Source organism: Chiloscyllium punctatum, chromosome 41, assembly GCF_047496795.1.
Source record: "Chiloscyllium punctatum isolate Juve2018m chromosome 41, sChiPun1.3, whole genome shotgun sequence".
Taxonomy (NCBI): domain Eukaryota; kingdom Metazoa; phylum Chordata; class Chondrichthyes; order Orectolobiformes; family Hemiscylliidae; genus Chiloscyllium; species Chiloscyllium punctatum.
In genome coordinates this window covers 18,316,134-18,340,394 of record NC_092779.1, presented here as the reverse complement: position 1 = coordinate 18,340,394, position 24,261 = coordinate 18,316,134, and the positions used below count along the sequence as shown (strand labels likewise).

Here is a 24,261-nt window from a genome sequence, read left to right as displayed (position 1 = left end):
ACCCACATGCACCAATCTGGAAACACGCATGTGCACCAATCAGGAAACACACACATGCACCAATCATGAAACACACATGCGTACCAATCTGGAAATCCACATGCACCAATCTGGAAACACGCATGTGCACCCATCCAGAAACACATGTGCACCAATCCAAAAACACGTACATGCACCAAACTAGAAACATACATGTGCCCAAATCTGGAATCACGCATGTGGACCAATCAGAAAACACGCAAGTGCACCAATACAGAAACACACATGGGCACCAATCCGGAAACATGCACGTGCACCAAACTGGAAACATGCATGTGCACCAATTTGGATACACACTTGTGCACCAATCCAGAAACAACATGTGCACTAATCAGGAAACACGCATGTGCACCCATCCAGAAATACATGTGCAGCAATCTGGAAACATGCATGTGTACCAATTCAGAAACACACATGTGCACTAATCCAGTTACAACATGTGCACCAATCAGGAAACACACATATGCACAAATATGGAAACATGCATGTGCAAAAATATGGAAACACGCTTGTGTACCAATCCAGAAACACACATGAACCAATCTGGAAACACACACATGCACCAATCTGGAAACATACATGTGCACCAATCTGGAAACATGCATGTGCACCAATATGGAAACACGCACATGCACCAATCAGGAAACACGCATGTGCACCAAACTGGAAACATTCATGTGTACCAATCTGGAAACCCACATGCACCAATCTGGAAACACAAATGTGCACCAATCTGGAAACATGTATGTGCACCAATCAGAAAACACGAATGTGCACCAATATAGAAACACACATGGGCACCAATCCAGAAACACGCACGTGCACCAATCCAGCAACACACATGTGCACCAATCCAGCAACACACATGTGCACCAATCTGGAAACACACATGTGCACCAATCCAGAAACACACATGTGCACCAATCCAGAAACACACATGTGAACCAATCAGAAAACACACATATGCACAAATATGGAAACATGCATGTGCAAAAATCTGGAAACACGCTTGTGTACCAATCCAGAAACACACACAAACCAATCTGGAAACACACACATGCACCAATCTGGAAACATGCATGTGCAAAAATCTGGAAACACGCATGTGCACCAATCAGGAAACACACACATGCACCAATCATGAAACACACATGCGTACCAATCTGGAAATCCACATGCACCAATCTGGAAACACGCATGTGCACCCATCCAGAAACACATGTGCACCAATCCAAAAACACGTACATGCACCAAACTGGAAACATACATGTGCCCAAATCTGGAATCACGCATGTGGACCAATCAGAAAACACGCAAGTGCACCAATACAGAAACACACATGGGCACCAATCCGGAAACATGCACGTGCACCAAACTGGAAACATGCATGTGCACCAATTTGGATACACACTTGTGCACCAATCCAGAAACAACATGTGCACTAATCAGGAAACACGCATGTGCACCCATCCAGAAATACATGTGCAGCAATCTGGAAACATGCATGTGTACCAATTCAGAAACACACATGTGCACTAATCCAGTTACAACATGTGCACCAATCAGGAAACACACATATGCACAAATATGGAAACATGCATGTGCAAAAATATGGAAACACGCTTGTGTACCAATCCAGAAACACACATGAACCAATCTGGAAACACACACATGCACCAATCTGGAAACATACATGTGCACCAATATGGAAACACGCACATGCACCAATATGGAAACACGCATGTGCACCAAACTGGAAACATTCATGTGTACCAATCTGGAAACCCACATGCACCAATCTGGAAACACAAATGTGCACCAATCTGGAAACATGTATGTGCACCAATCAGAAAACACGAATGTGCACCAATATAGAAACACACATGGGCACCAATCCAGAAACACGCACGTGCACCAATCCAGCAACACACATGTGCACCAATCCAGCAACACACATGTGCACCAATCTGGAAACACACATGTGCACCAATCCAGAAACACACATGTGCACCAATCCAGAAACACACATGTGAACCAATCAGAAAACACACATATGCACAAATATGGAAACATGCATGTGCAAAAATCTGGAAACACGCTTGTGTACCAATCCAGAAACACACACAAACCAATCTGGAAACACACACATGCACCAATCTGGAAACATGCATGTGCAAAAATCTGGAAACGCACACGTGCACCAATCTGGAAACACGCATGTGCACCAAACTGGAAACATGCATGTGCACAAATATGGAGGCATGCATGTGCACCAGTCAGGAAACACACATGTGCACCAATCCAGAAATGCACATGTGTACCATAGAGTCAGAGAGGTGTACTTGGGTTGGGATATCTGGTCAGGAAATAGGCATGTACACCAATCGAGAAACATGCATGTGCAGCAATATGGAAACACACTTGTGCACCCATCTGGAAACACGCATGTGAATCAATCCAGAAACACGCACGTGCACCAATCTGGAAACATGCATGTGCACCAATCAGAAAACACGTATGTGCACCAATCAGGAAACACACATGGGCACCAATCCGGAAACAAGCATGTGCACCAAACTGGAAACATACATGTGCACCAATCTGGAAACATGCAGGTGCACCAATCTGGAAACACACACATGCACCAATCAGGAAACACGCATGTGTATCAATCCAGAAACATGCATGTGCACCAATCCAGAAACACAAACATGCACCAATCTGGAAACATGCATGTGCACCAATCCAGAAACACACATGTGCACCATAGAGTCAGAGAGATGTAATTGGGTTGGGATATCTGTCAGGAAAGAGGCATGTACACCAATCAGGAAACACGCATGTGCAGCAATATGGAAACACGTATGTGCACCAATCTGGAAACATGCATGTGCACCAATCAGGAAACACGCATGTGCACCAATCCAGAAACACAAACATGCACCAATCTGGAAACATGCATGTGCACCAATCAGGAAACACGCTTGTGCACTAATCAGGAAACATGCATGTGCACCAATCCAGAAATACAAATGTGCACCAATCTGGAAACACACATGTGCACCAATCCGGAAACACGCACATGCACCAAGCTGGAAACATACATGTGCACAAATCTGGAATCACGCATGTGCACCAATCAGAAAACACGCATGTGCATCAATATAGAAATACACATGGGCACCAATCCGGGAGCACACATGTGCACCAAACTGGAAACGTGCATGTGTACCAATCTGGAAACCCACATGCAACAATCTGGAAACACACATGTGCACCAATCTGGAAACACGCTTGTGCACCAATCCAGTAACACAAATGTGCACCAATCTGGAAACATGCATGTGCACCAATCTGGAAACATATATGTGCACCAATCTGGAAACACACATTTGCACCAATCTGGAAACACACATGTGCACCAATATGGAAACACACATGTGCACCAGTCAGGAAACGTGCATGTGCACCAATCTGGAAACACACATGTACACCAACCTGGAGGCATGCATGTGCACTAATCCCAACACACACATGTGCTCCAATCTGGCAACACACATGCACACCAATATGGAAACACACATGTGCACCAGTCAGGAAACACACATGGGCACCAACCAAGATATACACATGTGCACCAACCTGGAGACATGAATGTGCACCAATCCAGAAACACACATGTGCACCAATGCAGAAACACACATGTGCACCTATCCAGAAACACACGTGTGCACCAATCCAGAATCACACGTGTGCACCAATCCAGAAACACACATGTGTGCACCAATCTGGAAACATGTATGTGCACCAATCAGGCAACAAGCACATGCACCAATATGGGAACATGCAGGTGCAAAAATCTGGAAACACACATACGCACAAATCTGGAATCACGCATGTGCACCAATCAGAAAACACGCATGTGCACCAATAGTGAAACACACATGGGGACCAATCCGGAAACACGCATGTGCACCAATCAGGAAACACACATGTGTACCAATCAGGAAACACACACATGCACCAACGTGGAAACACATACATGCACCAATCAGGAAGCACACATGTGCACCAATCTGGAAACATGCATGTGCACCAAACTGGAAACATACATGTGCACAAATCTGGAATCATGCATGTGCACCAATCAGAAAACACACATGTGCACCAATATAGAAACACACATGGGCAGCAATCCGGAAACATGCACGTGCACCAAACAGGAATCATGCATGTGCACCAATCAGAAAACACACATGCAACAATCTGGAAACACACATGTGCACCAATCTGGAAACATGCATGTGCACCAAACTGGAAACACGCATGTACACCCATCCAGAAACACATGTTCACCAATCTGGAAACATGCATGTGCACCAATCTGGAAACACACATTTGCACAAATATGGAAGCATGCATGTGCCAAAATCTGGAAACACACCTGTGTACCAATCCAGAAACACACGTGGACCAATCTGGAAACACACATGAACCAATCTGGAAACATACACATGCACCATCTGGAAACATACTCATGCACCATCTGGAAACATACACATGCACCAGTCTGGAAACATGCATGTGCACCAATCAGGAAAACACGCATGCGCCCCAATCAGGAAACATGCAGGTGCATGAATATGGAGGCATGCATGTGCACCAGTCAGGAAACACACATGTGTACCATAGAGTCATAGAGATGTAATTGGGTTGGGATATCTGGTCAGGGAACAGGCATGTACACCAATCAGGAAACACGGATGTGCAGCAATATGGAAACAAACTTATGCACCAATCTGGAAACACACATGAAACAATCTGGAAACACATGCATGCGCCAATCTGGAAACACACACGTGCACCAATCCGGAAACATGCATGTGCACCAATCTGGAAACACACACATACACCAATCAGGAAACACGCATGTGCATCAATCTGGAAACATGCATGTGCACAAATATAGAGGCATGCATGTGCACCAGTCAGGAAACACACATGTGCACCAATCCAGAAACACACATGTGTACCATAGAGTCAGAGAGACGTGATTGGGTTGGGATATCTGGTCAGGAAACAGGCATGTACACCAATCAGGAAACACACATGTGCAGCAATATAGAAACACACTTGATCACCAATCTGGAAACACGCATGTGAATCAATCCAGAAACACGCATGTGCTCCAATCTGGAAACATTCATGTGCACCAATCAGGAGACACGCATGTGCACCAATCTGGAAACATGCATGTGCACTAATATGGAAACACACTTGTGCACCAATCTGGAAACACACATGTGCATCAATCCAGAAACGCACATGTGCACCAATATAGAAACACACATGTGTGCACCAATCTGGAAACATACATGTGCACCAATTAGGCAACATTCACGTGCTTCAATATGGAAACATTCATGTGCACCAATCAGGAAACATGTATGTGAACCAATCCAGAAACACGCATGTCCCCCAATCAGGAAACACACATGTGCACCAATCAGGAAACACTCATGTGCACCAATATGGAAACACACATGTGCACGAATATGGAAGCATGCAATGTGCACTAGTCAGGAAACATGCGTGTGCACCAATTCAGAAACACACATGTATACCAATCAGGAAACACGCATGTGCACCAATCAGGAAACACTCATGTGTACCAATCTGGAAACATACATGTGCACCAATCTGGAAACATGCATGTGCACGAATATGGAGGCATGCATGTGCACCAGTCAGGAAACACGCATGTGCACCAATCCAGAAACACACATGTATACCAATCAGGAAACACGCATGTGCACCAATCAGGAAACACTCACGTGCACCAATCTGGAAACATACATGTGCACCAATCTGGAAACACGCATGTGAATCAATCCAGAAACACGCATGTGCTCCAATCTGGAAACATTCATGTGCACCAATCAGGAGACACGCATGTGCACCAATCTGGAAACATGCATGTGCACTAATATGGAAACACACTTGTGCACCAATCTGGAAACACACATGTGCATCAATCCAGAAACGCACATGTGCACCAATATAGAAACACACATGTGTGCACCAATCTGGAAACATACATGTGCACCAATTAGGCAACATTCACGTGCTTCAATATGGAAACATTCATGTGCACCAATCAGGAAACATGTATGTGAACCAATCCAGAAACACGCATGTCCCCCAATCAGGAAACACACATGTGCACCAATCAGGAAACACTCATGTGCACCAATATGGAAACACACATGTGCACGAATATGGAAGCATGCAATGTGCACTAGTCAGGAAACATGCGTGTGCACCAATTCAGAAACACACATGTATACCAATCAGGAAACACGCATGTGCACCAATCAGGAAACACTCATGTGCACCAATCTGGAAACATACATGTGCACCAATCTGGAAACATGCATGTGCACGAATATGGAGGCATGCATGTGCACCAGTCAGGAAACACGCATGTGCACCAATCCAGAAACACACATGTATACCAATCAGGAAACACGCATGTGCACCAATCAGGAAACACTCATGTGCACCAATCTGGAAACATACATGTGCACCAATCTGGAAACATGCATGTGCACGAATATGGAAACACACTTGTGCACCAATCTGGAAACACACATGTGCATCAATCCAGAAACGCACATGTGCACCAATATAGAAACACACATGTGCACCAATCTGGAAACATGCATGTGCACGAATATGGAGGCATGCATGTGCACCAGTCAGGAAACACGCATGTGCACCAATTCAGAAACACACATGTATACCAATCAGGAAACACGCATGTGCACAAATCAGGAAACACTCATGTGCACCAATCTGGAAACATACATGTGCACCAATCTGGAAACATGCATGTGCACGAATATGGAGGCATGCATGTGCACCAGTCAGGAAACACGCATGTGCACCAATCCAGAAACACACATGTGTACCAATCAGGAAACACGCATGTGCACCAATCTGGAAACATGCATGTGCATCAATCCAGAAACGCACATGCGCACCAATCCAGAAACACACATGTGCACCAATATAGAAACACACATGTGTGCACCAATCTGGAAACATGCATGTGCACCAATTAGGCAACATTCACGTGCTTCAACATGGAAACACTCATGTGCACCAATCAGGAAACATGTATGTGAACCAATCCAGAAACACACATGTGCACCTATCTGGAAACACGCATGTGCCCCAATCAGGAAACACACATGTGCACCAATCAGGAAACACTCATGTGCACCAATTAGGAAACACACATGTGCACTAATATGGAAGCATGCAATGTACACTAGTCATGAAACAACATGTGCATCAATCCAGAAACTCACATGTATACCAATCAGGAAACATGCATGTGCACCAATCAGGAAACACTCATTTGCACCAATTTGGAAACACACATGTGCACTAATATGGAAGCATGCAATGTGCACTAGTCAGGAAACACACATGTGCATCAATCCAGAAACACACATGTATACCAATCAGGAAACACGCATGTGCACCAATCAGGAAACACTCATGTGCACCAATCTGGAAACATACATGTGCACCAATCTGGAAACATGCATGTGCACGAATATGGAGGCATGCATGTGCACCAGTCAGGAAACACACATGTGCACTAATATGGAAGCATGCAATGTGCACTAGTCAGGAAACACACATGTGCATCAATCCAGAAACACACATGTATACCAATCAGGAAACACTCATGTGCACCAATCAGGAAGCACGCATGTGCACCAATATGGAAACACACTTGGGCAGCAATCACGAGAAACACATGTGTACCAACCAGGAAACACGTATGTGCACCAATCTGGAAACACGTTTGTGCATCAATCCAGAAAGACCAATGTGCACCAATCTGGAAACATATTTGTGCATCAATTTCAAAACACACATGTATGCCAATGCAGAAACACACATGTTCATCAAAACAGCTACACCACATCATCACATAGATTTTTAATGTTGTTATCTGCAGAAACAAAGTTTTCAACTGAAAAAATGTTTTGCGGGGAGGATGTGATGGGTTGAAGAGAGTGAGAGAGTGGGTATGGAGTGAGGGGAAAGTGAAGGATTCTACTGATGATTTATGAAGACTTGGTCTCACACTTTGCCTTTTTGTTCCTGCTGCCTCACTTTTGAAAACCAGTGATTCCATTACCAACTCTATCAACTTAGCATGGGTTCAGATCCCTTGGTGGCAACTGCTGAATTGGGATTAAGTTCATTGATCTACAATTGAAAACTACACTGAGTGATAGTGACCAGCTCTGGCCTGCAGTGGACTCTAAACGCATGTAACATACAAAAAAAAACTGCAGATGCTGGAATCCAAAATAGACAGGCATGAGGTTGGAAGAACACAACGAGCCAGGCAGCATCAGGAGGTGGAAATGTTGACGTTTCAGGTGTAACCCTTCTTCAGGTCCAAGGGTAGGTGTGGGGAGAGCTGCAGATAAACTGGGTGGCAGGGCAGGTTGGTGAAGACAGGTAGAGGATATGACCTGGTTGGTCAATGAGAGAAATGAATCCAGTTGGTGGCAGGGAGCAGTAGAAGGGAGAAGGAGGGGCTGGGAAGGGAGCCGGGGAAGGGAATTGGAGAACTTGGAGAACTCAGGGCTGTAGGCTGCCTAGGCGGAAGGTGAGGTGTTGTTCCTCCAATAGGCATTGTGGTTTGCTGCAGCAATGGAGGTGGCCAAGGGTGATCATGTCTGAAAGGGAGTGGGAAAGGGACTGATTAGGGATAATCAACATGGATTTGTGCATGGGAAATCATTAACTTGATTGAGTTTTTTGAAGAAGTAACGAAGAGGATTAATGAGAGCAGAGTGGTAGACGTGATGTATGTAGCCTTCAGTAAGGCATTTGACAAGGTTCCTCAGGATAGTCTGGTGAGCAAGGTTAGATCTCATGGAATACAGGGGGACCTAGCCATTTCGATATAGAATTGGCTCAAAGTTAGAAGACGGAGGGTGGTGGTGGAAGGTTGCCTTCGAGTCTGGAGGCCTGTGACCAGTGGGTCCACTGCTTTTCGTTATTTATATAAATGATTTGGATGTGAACATAGGAGGTATAGTTAGTAAGTTTGCAGATTACACCAAAATTAGAGGCATAGTAGGCAGCGAAGTAGGTTACCTCAGATTACAATGGGGTCAGATGGGCCAATGGGCCGAGGAGTGGCAGATGGAGTTTAATTTAGATAAATGGGAGGTGCTGCATTTTGGTAAAGCAAATCACAACAGGACTTATACACTTAATGTTAAGGTCCTGGGAAGTGCTGCTTGGAATGCAGGTTTATAGTTCCTTGAAAGTGGAGTCATAGGTAGATAAGATAGTGAGGTGGTGTTTGGTATGCTTTCCTTTATTGGTCAGTACATTGAGTACAGGAGTTGGGAGGTCATGTTGCAGCTGTACAGGACATTGGTTAGGCCACTTTTGGAATATTGTGTGCAGTTTCGGTCTCCCTCCTATTGAAAGGGTGTTGTGAGACTTGAAAGGATTCAGAAAAGATTTACAAGGATGTTGCCAGGGTTGGAGGGTTTGCGCTACAGGAAGAGGCTGAATAGGCTGGGGATTGTCTTCTCTGGAGTGATGGAGGCTGAGGATTGACCATATAGAAGTTTATAAAATCACGAAAGGCGTGGATAGGGTAAAAAGACAAGATATTCCAATCCGTACGTCTCGATGGCTCTAACATCACATCAGAAATACTGCACCTCCAACAGTGCAGTGTTCACCTGTTACTGCACTGGAGAGTCAGCTTTGATTTTGATGTTCAAATCCTGGAGTCAGGCTTGAATGCAGAAGCTCCCGAACCAGAAGACAAGATTGCTCCCAAACAAGCTGCAGGCAGAAATAGGCACTATTTAAAAGAATCGTGCAATAGTATTTGTCCACAGAAACTCATCATTCAGGCAAATCATTCAGTTACATCTGAGTCTTGGCTGTTTTTGTTGTTTCTTCCCACCTCCTTCACCTAAACCTATCATCATATCTTCCAGGGACCACAGTCTGAGCTAAACTACATTGTCACGTGGATAACAACGCACATGATAATTAAAGGCAAATGGGGTCTAACTAAATTGATTTCAGCTCTTTGATTGAAAAGCAAAGAGGGTTAATGGAAAGGATGAAGCTTGCTTTTGTGTGAATATGGGCTTCCAAAGGCATTTGAAAAAGCGTCACTTTAAAAACCATGTAGCAAAATTGAAGGCTATGAGATAAAATGAACAATGAGAGCCTGGATACAAAATTGAAACAGAGGGTGTTGTGAACTGATGCTGCTCAGACTTCTGTCCCCCAGGGGGCAGTATTACTGTGCTATTGTAACAAATGGATACACTAATACAGTTACTGATAAAGCAACAGTCAGATGATTGCCATCAGAGCAAGATGAGGGGACAGAAACAAGGGTGAAAGAACTTACAGAACCACATAGTTTACAGTTGAAACTGTACTAGGGAGCTGTGTTTAGTATCCAAATATCAATATTGATTTTACAGTGCAAAGAAAAGAGAGTGGGCTTGCACCATTTTTGCAATGGCTGGTCAGTGTAGTATAGACACCCAATACCCAGAGAATTTGGTAAACCATAGTAGTTACTACAGAGTTCTTTAGTAACTAAAAACACAGCACAAGACATGCTGACATCTCAGACCTTGTAGCAATGAGTAGACTCTCAAAATCATCAGATCTAAGTCCTTGAGGAAAGAGAAATAAACAAAAAGACTCCAATTGCTGGACAAAGGGACAGAGGACTTTGCAGGTAAAGCAGTAACAAATTGCCATGAGTGTTTGTGAGCCTTTAAACAAACAGCGAGAAAATCTGTAGCACTCAAAAAGGTCATTGCAGTGTCGTAACTGAGCAGGATGGCAGCTCCAGTGAAGAGTCACAGCCAGGCAGAGGTTGGGAGCTCTGGAAGTGACAGATTCAGAGATCGCAGACAACATCAGAGTTGAAATGGATGACACATTCACAAAAAGAGCATCTAGTTCCTCCCACAGGCCACTCGTTGTGTGTGTGGGATTTCCTTGAATCACACCTCCAATATCCTTATATGTTCGATGAGGATGTTCTCCACTCTTCTCCTGTTTTGGTTCTTAAAAGGTGATGACTGATTTATGACTGTCGCCCACTCATTCAATAAAAACTTCCAATCTGCTTTGGAGAATTGCGCACTTCTGGATCCCAGTCTTGGGGTTTGAGTTGCATAATGGTCCTTGAACATATGTTCTTCTTTTCACTGAAAAATAAACCATGTTTCATCTCTTGCACCTATGCCAATGAAGTCTCTTCTTAACTTGTCTTTTAACATTCTGTGCCCACAGTGTCCTGCTAATCGACATAAGCTAGGTTAAAACGATTGGACAATCTTGCAGTCTGGTAGATCCACTTCAAAACAGAAACAAAGAATTCCCATCAAGAGAAAAATTCTGGTCAACATGTTTATTTTTAACAGAAGATCTAAGAGGTTAGAAATGATCAGAAATATAATTCAGGCCATTGCTTTCAGCTGAAATTAAAGAGTTACATTTAAACGTTTAAATTTATTTTCCAAGTGAGAAGGTTTAATGTGGAATTTAAACTAGATAGAAAGCAGCTGTTTTAATACTGGTTGACAACTTAACCGTGGTTAAAAACAGTGAACAGGCAGCCAGCAAATATCCAACAAAGGGTTCAGGAGGAACACATCTTCGGCTTAGAGTTCAAACTAAAATGTCTAAGATAAGCTATAAAGGGCAGGAGTTCATGAGGGCACCATGACTTGAAGCACTAGAAGACGCCATTGTTAAACAAAAATATTAATATCCAGTTAGGTCACCCACTGCGAGTAAACAGAGTGTCGCAAGAGGGAATTAGTCACAATTTTAACAAGAATTCCCAAAGTTCTCAGCCTTAGAGAAGCTCAAACAAGAGATAAGCTCAAACAAAAGCACCATACTATACTGCAAAAGGAGGCTAAGCCAACATGCTTGTATCTTCTATAAGATGTATCTCAAATATTGCAAAAAGGCCAGGCACAGGTTACAGCTGACACACTATCAAGGAAGACTGTGGATCAGGCTGAAAAGGACGATTGAAGCCTTAGTGGAGTCATTTTGCACTGCAATAACCAGTATGTTACCAGCTACAGAGATGACACCAAGAGATATTTGCGCAGTCCAGAAAACAATTGAGGAGTGCACAAAGATCAGACAAATTGGCACGGTGGCTCAATGGTTAGCACTGTTGCCTCACAGCGCCAGGTTTGATTCTAGCCTTGGGTGACTGCCCATGTGGAGTTCTCCCTGTGTCAGCATGGTTTTCCGCCCACAGTCCAAAGATGTGCAGGTCAGGTGAATTGGCCGTGCTAAATTGCCCAAAGTGTTAGGTGCATTAATCATAGGGAAATGGGTCTGGGTGGGTTGCTGTTTGGAGGGTCAGTGTGGACTTGTTGGCCTGAAGGGCCTGTTTCCACTCTGTAGGGAACCTAATTCTAAATTTGTTTGGAACAGACAGCAGATCACAGGTGGATCATGTTGTGATGAAGTATCCTAAACTGAAGCAGTGTTTAACTGTTGTAGATGACCCACTGGAATACACCCACAGATTGATCACACTGGAATCCATGAAATGAGAAATTCTAAAGCAACTTAATGGAAAACACATGCAATTATAAATATATGGTTTGCTCAACAATCCATATGGAGGCCAAGCATATTTAAGGAATTGAGAACTTTATATTGTCTTTTGGATGTGTGTGATCTATGGTCAGGTAGCCACAAAGCCATTAATATCTTCAACATTTACAGATAGGCTTTCGCAGAGTCTAATTGACTCTAAAGGGAAGACACATTTAGTACTGGTGGGCTGCTACTCCAGATGTTTTGAAGTATCAAGACTTTGGACATCTACAGCAGACTCAACAATTGTAGAACAAAAAAGAATCTTTGCAATGTGTGGTTTCCCAGAGGAACTAGTTTTTGACAATGGACCACAAATTGTGACTCAAGAGATCATGACAGGTATAGAACACCAAACAAATGCCACATTCTTTACTTTATCCTGAGGCAAATGGAGAAGCAGAAAGATTGTTTCAAACCATAATGTTCTAAATGTCTAAGAACATAGATTAGGAATTAATCTTAGTTAAGATCCAGGTTCACACCATGGATACTCACCTGCAGAACTAATCGAGTAAAGAAGGATGAAATCAGAAATGTCTTTACTGAAATGCAATATTAGAACAAATAGAATGTCTTAGGATGATGAGAAGATCAAAGAGACAGTCAAAGCCCTACAGAACAAAGCAACAGAAATGGTTAACACTGATATGTGAGCCAGAGACACTGTGACTTGGAAAGCAGGTCTGGACAGTCAGAGGGTACAATTGTCAGAAAGGCAGAGCTTTTGTTCACCTGAGGGAATACTCAGGAGAAACAGGAAGGCATTGACCTTACCTGAGCTAAGAAGAGCAATTGAATATGATTACCTCAGGACATGAGACAGAGGTGACACTACTACATTGAGTACTGCACAAGTATTGCAGCAATATTGGGAATGGAACTGTCAATTGAACCAGGTCAGGGTGAGCAGTGTAAGCACCAAATCACCTTGATAGATGAGATTTCAGATAATGAGAAGAGGGGATGTGCTGATAGCATAATATAACACCATGGTAATATTATAATATAATAGGGATCACGTAATAGTGATAATGTAAACTTAAAACAAATTGTTGAAATTTTGCAACTTAAGCAGCAGAGATAAACCCTTGGGAGAGATGTAGTATATTATGACAAATGGATACAATAATGACAGAATCGTAGTCATTTGACTCAAACTGCAAGACTGAGCAGCAAAGGTAAAGAAACAGAACAGAATATGGGAGATCCCTGAGAGCCCATGTAACTCAGCATAGCCATGGTGCTGGAGAGCTGTAATTAATATCCCAAAATAAGTCAAGTATTTACAGTATAATAGAGAGAGAGAGAGAGAGCTTTGCTTTATTTTAGGAATATGTAGACAGTGCGGTTAACACAGCGAAGCCCAGAGAATTTGGTGTAACCCAGAGAGTTACAATAGGGTTCTCTAGAAGTAAAGAACCAACACAAGGCATGGTGATAACCCACAGCAATTAGATCCTTTGCTCTGAATAATATAAATTGATGGCCTGACATTGGGTATGTGTTTAGAATTTTGAAATTTGCAGATGACACAAAGTTTTGGAATGTTGTAAGGAAAGTAATAGCAAACTTTAGACTTGGGGAGACTGATCAAAATGGACAGACATATAAAAGAGAAGAATTTAATATAGAAAGTTATGAGGTGATGCATTTTTGAAGTGAAATTGCAACACACTATAAAAGATAGATGGTACATGGAGGAAAGTAAAATTCAGTATCATGGAGATCTGGTTTAATCTCATCCTGTTACCAGGGGAACTGATGGGACTGACAGTCTGGAAATGAGTTTGAAGCACAGTTTAAGTCTTCCCAAATTTAATTGGAGGAACTTCCTGCTCAGCGAATATTGAATACTGGAAAAGCAGCAAGACAGATGAGAGACAGAGGAGGAGAATGAAGGAGATTGTGATGAAGGGGGGGGAGCTGCATGTCATTGGTGTGTGCGTGCAATCTCATGTGTTTCTGGATGCTGTTACCAAGAGACAGCACAGAAATAGAACAAAAGCATAGAGATGTACAGCACAGAAAAAGGCCACTCAACCCACCCACACTTGTGCTATCTCTAAAAGTCAAAATCCTTTTTACATCCATGACACAGAAAATTCATCATTGTCGAGTACTCTTAAAAAAAATTTAAAAAGGACCCAAGGGGCAACTTTTTCACACAGAGGCTGGTGGGTGTATGGAATGAACTGCCAGAGGAAGTAGTAGTGGCTGGCACAATTACAACATTTAAAAGACATTTCGATGGGATGGGTGTATGACTAGGAAGGATTTAGAGGGATATAGGCCAAGTGCTGGCAAATGGGGCTAGACTGGGTTGAGATATCTGGTCAGCATGGACAAGTTGGACCAAAGGGTTTGTTTCTGTTCTGCACATCTCTATGACTCTATGACTAGTCTACATGGACTTTAACAAAGCTTTTGATAAGATGTTTTTGATGAGATAACATCACAGACTGGTCAAAAGTGTAAAAGTCCATGTAAAATGTAAAAGCAAATTGGCACATTAGATCCAAAATTAGCTGAAAGGCAGGAAGCAGAAGTTAGATGGTTTCTGTGACTGGAAATCATTTCCAGTGGGGTTTCACAGTGCACAATGCTAAGGCCCTATGCTGTTTATGATGTGTATTAATGCTTTGGACTTCAATGTAAGGGGTATGTTCCAGAAGTTGACTGGTGACCCAAAAATTAGTCAGTTGGTAAGTAGTGAGGAGAATAGCTGTAAACTGCAGGAGGATACTCACAGAATGTTCTGGGGAAGATATGTGCTAAATGCAATTCAACCTGGAAAAGTATGAGGTAATGTGGAGGTCTAACAAAGCAATGAATGGTCGGAATGGTAGGATCTTGGAAAGTACTGAAGATCAGAGGGACCTTGGTGTGCAAATCTGCAGATTCTTAAAGGTAGCAGGGCAGGTAGCTGAGGTAGTTTGGACAACACATTGAAGACTTGCCTTTATTAGCCAAGACATTGAAAAAAGAGTTGGGACAATATGCTGAGAGGGGATAACATGGGTAAGCCATAACTGGAGCACTGTGTACAGTTCTGGTCACCATATTATGTGAAGAATGTGATTGTACTAGAGAGGTTGCAGACACTATTTACCAGAATGCTGCCTGAGCTGGAGGGTCTGAGATATGAAGAAAGCTTAAATAGGTTGGGGTTGCTTTCCTTGGAGTAGTGAAGATTGGCAGGGGATCTGATGGAGGGATATAAGATTAAGAGAAGCACAGATCGATTTGATAGGAGGAAATATTTCCAATAGTACAGGGATCAATAAACAAGGAACATAGACTTAAGGTACAAGGTAGAAGGTTAGGAGTTGAGTTGAGGAGAAAGTAACTCATTCAGAGGATGATGGGAGTCTGGAACTCACTCCCTGAAAAAGTGAGTGAATCAGAAATTCTTGGAACACTTAAGCATTATTTAGATATTTACTTTTGTTTGCAAAGCCTTTAGGGCTATATGGTTGAGGGCTGGGAAATGAGATTAATGTATTTTGAACAGTACAAAGATGATGGGCTGAGTGTGGTAAATCTGATTGGGGCCTGAACAATGTCGGCTATGGCAGGAAGTGTAGCAGAATTGCATGACTCATCTCACAAGTCTTATCTCAATGTTGGAAATCCCTTGTTGCTTCTTTGAGAAAGTTCCAGACATGAAAGTGAGATTCTTGCTGGATAGAGATAAGTTGCCCTGTTCAGGGGCTTGTTGCTTCTGGGCAATGGGAGGGACTGGTCAGGAAGGGTCTCCAATGATGATTTGCTCCAGGGTGATGTGGATCAGCCTAGACATCTTCAGTACTTCAGACTACAATTTAATATACACAGTCTTATTGTGCAATAAAATAAATCGAAAGAGTTCAACCCCCAAAACAGCTTTGAGATAGCCAAAGGAGCCCCTATGTAACCCAATTTGCCTTGAAGCGCACGCTTTGGCCAAAAGAAAAGCCAGATGAAAACACAGTGACAAAAAAAAATATGAGTCATAGAGTCATCGAGATGTACAGCATGGAAATAGACCCTTCGGTCCAACTCTTCTATGCCAAATATCCTAATCTAATGTAGTCCCAGAATTGTCTTTATTTCTTAATTTGTTCCTAATTTGTACAGGTCTATTTTGTACAGTAAAATGCATTGAGAAATGTTGGGAGCTGTTTCTGGAAAAACTCAGTAATCATTTTGAGCTTTCTTCAGAGGAGTCCAGTACAGTCCGTCATGTCTCAATGAGCCAAAGGGTCAAGCTCTGAATGATATGATTCTCTGCCATCTATACTGCCAAATATGGCTGGAGCTTGGCCATGGTGTCGAATGGCAAGACTATCTTTTTGCTTCACACCACGGTTATCCATTTTCAGTATCAACTGCACCTTGCCTCCAATCAACCACACTTTTAACATTCTCATGGCTTGCTGGGATGGCATTGTCAGAAAATGGCACACTTGTGACTTCATGCTCTGAGTTTTGCTAATTTGGAGCTAGCATTTTGGATTATCACCAGTTTCACTTCGTTGGCTTTCCTACTCTGCTGCAGTAATGGATGACCAACATCACCGCAACCAAAGCTGCAGGTTATTTGAATTTGACTCATTACAATTTTGCTGTCATTCACATTCTCACTTCCTCTCCTGGCTTTGTTTAGGAAATGAGCCGAAAACTAATTGCATCAGACTGACGTACTTCTTGAATTTGAAGTGGCTGAAGGGCTCAATGTTAACCCTTAAGAAAAGAAAATAGTTGGCTTCACATGTTATGGTCCCCTCCGTGGATTATTATAGTAAACACTGGAATCCCAGTGAGGATTTGACTGACATTACAACCACAGCTCTTCAATGAAATAACTACCAAAAATATGAGGGAATATGTCTAATGATGTTAAATCATTCATGATTTATAACTAATACCATCCTCAGATGTATTCTTGGACTCTCATTTTGTAATAATACATATTTTTATGCATCAATGACCCAATGGTGGGTTTATAGTATCAGTTTGAAACAAGAGCCTATCCAGTCTGCAGTATACTGTGGCTTTCAAATACAATGTGAACAATTTGCGGACTTACAATCAATGGTGACAGTGCTAATTCATGAAACCTGTTTCAGCCAGAATCAGAATAAAACCAACCTTGATGTCAAGCGCCCCACTATCAATGTCCTGGGGACACAGTAGGGAGGAGGGCACAACAATATGTATCTTGCATCTCCAGAACATAACCACATTTATCATGGGTAACCGTGGTACCATCCCAGGATATTTCTGCAGCGGTTCCTCAAGGTAGTTGCACAATGTTCAGCACCATTCATGATTTCTCAGGTACTGAAGCAGTCCATATCCAAATGCAGCAAGACCTGAACAACTTGGACTGATAAGTAACATTCATACTATGTATGTGCAAGGTAACACCAATCTCCAACAAATAGAGAATGTAACATTTTTGCTTGATAATCAAGGCATAATCATCATTTGATCTTCGACACTCAACATTCTGAGTGTTATCATTTATCAGAAATAGTACTGGACCATACTTATAAATACAATGAGTACAGGAGCAGGTCAGAGGCTAGGAATTCTATCGTGAATCATTCACCTCCTATATATCCAACGCTGTCCACTGGCTATAAGATACAAGACAGGTGTGTGATGGAATACAGTCCATTTGTTTGGTATCATGCATTTTCAACAACACTCAAGAAACTCAACACCATCCAGGACAAAGCACTCTGTTTGACTGACACCCTAGCCACCACTGTCAGGGCAGCATGGTGGCTCAGTGGTTAGCACTGTTGCCTCACCCTCAGGAGATTGTCTACGTGGAGTTTGCATGTTCTACCCATGTATGTGGGGTTGCTCTGGTTTTGTCACACTGACTTACAATTACATCACTCTTCCTCATGGTGATGAAGTCAAAACACTTGAAACTCCCTCCTTAACAGGACTGTGACTTATTTTCCGTCCCTAGTTGCCCTTGAGAAGGTGATAGTGAGCTGCTGCAGTCTACCTGCTGTGGGTTTAACCACAATGTCCTTAGGGATAAAATTCCAGGATTTGGACTCAGCGACAGTGAAAGTCCGCCGATATGTTTCTAAGTCAGGATAGTGCCTGGCCTGGAGAGGAACCTGAAGATGGTGGTGTTCCCATGTCCTTGTCCTTCGAGATTGATGTGGTTGTGGGTTTGGAAGGTCCTGTCTGAAGATCTGTGGCAAATTTCTGCAGTACATCTTGTGGATAGTACACACTGCTGCTACTGAGCATTGGTGGTGGAGGGAGGGGATGCTTGTGGATGTGGTGCTAATCAAGCAGGCTGCTTTGCCCTGGATTGTGTCAAGCCTTTTGGATATTGTTGGAGCTGCACTTATCCAGGCAAGTGGTGAGTATTCCATCACACTCCTGACTTGTGCCTTGCTGATGATAGACAGGCTTTGGGGAGTCAGGATGTGAGTCACTGACTGCAGTATACCTAGCCTCTGACCTGCTCTTATAGACACCGTACTTATTTGGTGAATCCAATTGAGGTTCTGGTCAATGGTAACACTCAGGATGTTGATATTGGGGATTCAGTGATGACAACGCTATTGAATGTCAAGGGATAGTGGTTGTATTGTCTCTTATTGGTGATGTCATAGCCTGGTATTTGTGTGGCATGAATATTACTTGCCACTTCTGAGCCCAAGCCTAGATATTGTCCAGATCTTGAATATGGACTGGCTCAGTATCTGAGGAGTTGTGAATGTTACTGAACATTGTGTAATCATCGGCAAATATCCCCACTTCTGACCTTATGATAGAGGGAAGGTCATTGATGAAGCAGTTGAAGATGGTTAGACTGAGGACACTGACCTAAGGAACTCCTGCAGAGATGTACTGGAGCTGAGATGACTGTCCTCCTACAACCATGACCATCTTCCTGTGTGCCAGGTATGACTCCAAGCAGCAGAGAGTCTGACCCCAATACATTGATTCCAGTTTTGCTTGGGTTTCTTAATGCCAAACTTGGCTGTATGAAGCCTTGATGTCAAAGGCTGTCATTCTCACCATACCTCTGGAATTCAGCTCTTTTATCTATGTAATGAGATCAAGTGCTTAGTAGCCCTGGTGGAACCCAAACTGGGAGTAAATGAGCGGGTTATTGCTGAGCAGTGCTGCTTGATAGCGCTGTTGACGACACTTTCATCATTTTACTGGTGATCTAGAGTAGACTAATGTGGTGGTAGTTGGCTGGGTTCAATTTGTCTTACTTTTTATGTACAGGACATATCTGGGCAATTTTTCCCATTGTCAGAACCAGTACTGTAAAAACTTGGCTAAGGGACCCACAAGTTCTGGAGCATAGGTCTTCTGTATAAATGGCAGAATATTGTCAAGGCCTCTAGCCTTTGCAGTATCAAGCGTCTCCAGCTGTTTCTTGGTATCTCATGGAGTGAATCGAGTTGGCTGAAGACTGTGATCTGTAAAGGCGGGGACCACTGAGGAGACTGAGATGAATCACCCATTCAGAAGATTGCAGAGAATGCTTCAGTCTTATCTTGCAGCTGATCAAGAAGGCAGCTCACCACCACCTTCTCAAGAGCAGTCGGGATGAGTAATATATGTTGGCCCAGCCAATCGCTTTGATCAATTAAATATTAAAAAAATCAAACAAACCTATCACGGTCCTAAATATTCTCTGGACATTTTACGAGAATTGGAATGGTTTTGGGAAAGGATTTCGGTCACCAGTCCAAACAACCTTTGTATGATCTGGATTTTGCTGGCGTGGCTCATTTGCTTATTAACTATCAGCCCAGAGATACACCTCCAAAATGCATCTGGAGGAAAACATGCTTGGTCACAACATTTAAATACCAGATGCACAGTTTCAGTGCCAGCTGCACCTGTAAGTGACAGCAGCTTGCTTGTCGGCCAGCTCAATAATTTCAGCATCACTGTTTCACAGCATGTCAAGCAGCAAACTCCTTAACCAATTTGCTTTTGTGCTTTCTCAACACACTTCTCAACAGAACAATGTTAAGTAACTGAGTCACGACGTGGCATGTAGTGCACAAACAGACCCAACTGCTGAAAAGATCTAAGTAAGGAGCACATCACTATTACCTGTCAAATTAGAATCCCTATAATATGGATACAGGCCCTTTGGCCCAACAAGTCCACACAGACCTTCCAGAAAGTAACCCACTCCCCTACTTTATTATCCTATATGTACCATGACTAATGCACCTAACCTACACTTTATGGGAAATTTAGCACAGCCTACTCACCTAAACATGCACATCTTTGGATTGTGGGAGGAAATCAGAGCACCCAGAGGAAACCCATGCATACACAGGGAGAATGTGCAAACTCCACAATGACAGTTGTCCAAGACTGGAATTGAACCTGGGTCTCTGGCACTGGAGGCAGCAGTGCTAACCACTGAGCCACCGTGCTCTGAAGCAAGTGGATTTACAGGAGAAAGCCAGTGAAATGCACAGCAGGAACCACATGGAGTGGTATAAAGTGCTACCTCTCTCTTAACCCCCACCAGATGCAGTGCTGCAAAGGTTTCAATGATCTGACGAAGAGAGCAAGACCACAGCTCACCCAGAGCCTGGAACCCCCTTCTGCACCAGGAGTGGAGTCATGTGACCCCAATGTTCCCCTTTGCTCCAAATTCTGGCCAACTTTATCACAGTTTTAATCAACTTCTTATCACTCATCTCTGGGACAGTTGGCACTTGAACTAGGACCTTCTGGCTAAGAGGTAGAGATGCTGCCACTGAGCCACAAAACCCCAGCCAACTGTATCAATGACTTAAATATTGAATATTTGCTAAATGTTAATTAAGCTGGTCAACAAAACACAAAATATGGTTTTGAAATGATGATTTACATACCTAAGCAGAGTCGAATCCTTTTAATAGGATGGATGGAAAGGGAAAATATCTAAAAGGAAAAATAACACATATTAGTTAGCCATGTCATAGAGTCATAGAGATGTACAGCATGGAAACAGACCCTTCGGTCAAACCCGTCCATGCCGACCAGATATCCCAACCCAATCTAGTCCCACCTGCCAGCACCCGGCCCATATCCCTTCAAACCCTTCCTATTCATATACCCATCCAAATGCCTCTTAAATGTTGCAATTGTACCAGCCTCCACCACATTCTCTGGCAGCCCATTCTACACACGCACCACCCTCTGCGTGAAAAAGTTGCCCCTTAGGTCTCTTTTATATTTTTCCCCTCTCACCCTAAACCTATGCCCTCTAGTTCTGGATTCCCCCACCCCAGGGAAAAGACTTTATCTATTTATCCTATCCATGCCTCTCATAATTTTATAAACCTCTATAAGGTCACCCCTCAGCCTCCGACGCTCCGGGGAAAACAGCCCCAGCCTGTTCAGCTTCTCCCTGTAACTCAGATCCTCCAACCCTGGCAACATCCTTGTAAATCTTTTCTGAACCCTTTCAGGTTTCACACATCTTTCCGATAGGAAGGAGACCAGAATCGCTCGCAATATTCCAACAGTGGCCTAACCGATGTCCTGTACAGCCGCAACATGACCTCCCAACTCCTGTACACAATACTCTGACCAATAAAGGAAAGCATACCAAATGCCTTCATCACTATCCTATCTACCTGTGACTCCACTTTCAAGGAGCTATGAACCTGCATTCCAAGGTCTCTTTGTTCAGCAGCACTCCATAGGACCTTACTGTTAAGTGTGTAAGTCCTGCTTTCCCAAAATGCAGCACCTCGCATTTATCTGAATTAAACTCCATCTGCCACTTCTCAGCCCATTGGCCCATTTGGTCCAGATCCTGTTGTAAACTGAGGTAACCCTCTTCACTGTCCACTACACCTCCAATTTTGGTGTCATCTGCATTGATCAAAAGGAATATGGTTATTAGGAAGCATTATCTACAGACCTAGTGAAAATCTGAATATTTTTTATTGAGCTGTAGGACTGTATTTCTTCAGCATTTTTTTTTCTAATTTTGAAAGCTTACAGAGCATGAATAAGAGAAAAATTGACAGGTAATAATCCCACATTCCCCATTGTCATCAGCAGCAGTTGTTAATCAAATACTAGTGGCCACTGTTTCTTGAATTTAAATGTGTGCATAATGTCAAACTGTGGATAGTGGGTCTGTGGCCTGCTCATTGCTTCAAAGAATATTAAACACTTATGGTCATACTAAGAAGAAGCTGTACATGATGCTGGGGAACTATCCAAACCAGGCCCAAACCTTTCCTCTGTTGACTTGATTAGGGATGAAATTTCTCACCACCAAAATCAAAACCAGCAGAAGAGGGAAAGCTTTGTCAAGAGCTAGGAACACCTCCTTCAGAAAGTTCAAAAATCCACCCTCACCTTATATTCATTCATAGGATGTAGGCATCATTGACCATGTCAAATTTATTACCCATCCCTAATTGCCCAGGGAGCAGTTAAGAGTCAACCACATTGCTGTGGGTCTGGAGTCACACGAAGGCCACACTAAGCAAGATTGGCAGGTTTCTTTCCCTAAAGGACACTGGTGAACCAGATGGGTTTTTCTGACAATTGACAACTGTTTCTTGGTCATCATTAGACTCTTAATTCCACATTCTTTATTGAAATCAAATTCCACCATTTGCCATGGTGGAATTCCCTGAGAACATGAACTGCTCTCCAGACTCACAGTCTAGTGATTATACCATGAGGCCATCACCTCCCCTGTTGTGTGGTGTTAGCACCATGATAAATGGGATAAACTCCAAACACTTCTAACAATTCAAGTTTGGGATATTCATGAGGTCTTTTGGGCCATCAGCATCAGCAGGATTGTACTTCAATGAAAACTATAACCTCATGGCTTAACATCTCCCTGACCCTACCATTCGCCCCAAGCCAGGGGCTCAACTGTGGGTCAAAGAAGAGTGGAGGAGAGCATGCCAGAGCAGCAACACCCAGACCAAAAAATGAGGTGCCAACCTGATGACACTACAAAATAGGACTACAATAGTCTCACCCACAACCACCCCCCCCCCGCTCCCCCCCAACCCCCTTCCCCGGACCAGTACCCACAGGAGATACGGTCCTGAACCTACCACAGAAGCCTGAAACCGCGGATAGGAGTGAACACGTTCATTTAAATGGGAAATTTACCTTCCTGGCAGCCCCCTAGTTCCAGAAGATTCCCTATAATATGTCCCAGCCACGGTAAACCGCAAGTAATTCAAACCCGCGGAAAACATGTCTGCAGTTACAGGCGCCGCCCTATATTTGAGAGCCAAGCTGCAAGTGGTAGATTCCTCAACCAACAGATCTGACCTAAGGTATGCAATCCTAGCTCAACCAGTCATGAATGGTGGTGGACAATTAAACAACTCCCTGGAGGAGAAGGCTCCACAAATATCCCTGACTCCAATGATGGGGTGCCCAGCACATCAGTGCAAAATGTTTTAATGATTGCAATAACCTTGATCCATAAGTGGATGATCAAACTCATTCCACATTTTTTCCACAATA

At 43.2% G+C, this 24,261-nt stretch overlaps 1 protein-coding gene across 3 annotated transcripts in view; it reads right to left on the bottom strand.

The window, feature by feature from the left end:
* The window catches only part of LOC140465117 (C-C chemokine receptor type 3-like), a 48,786-nt gene that overhangs the window by 16,279 nt on the left and 8,246 nt on the right, over positions 1-24,261 (bottom strand). For 2 of the 3 annotated variants that reach the window (XM_072560983.1, XM_072560982.1), the window contains exon 2: positions 21,639-21,687. The gene's annotated coding sequence lies outside the window, so the exon portion shown is untranslated. Of the gene's footprint in view, positions 1-9,833; positions 9,885-21,638; positions 21,688-24,261 lie in introns of those variants that run through there. The other variant, XM_072560985.1, reaches the window with a different exon arrangement.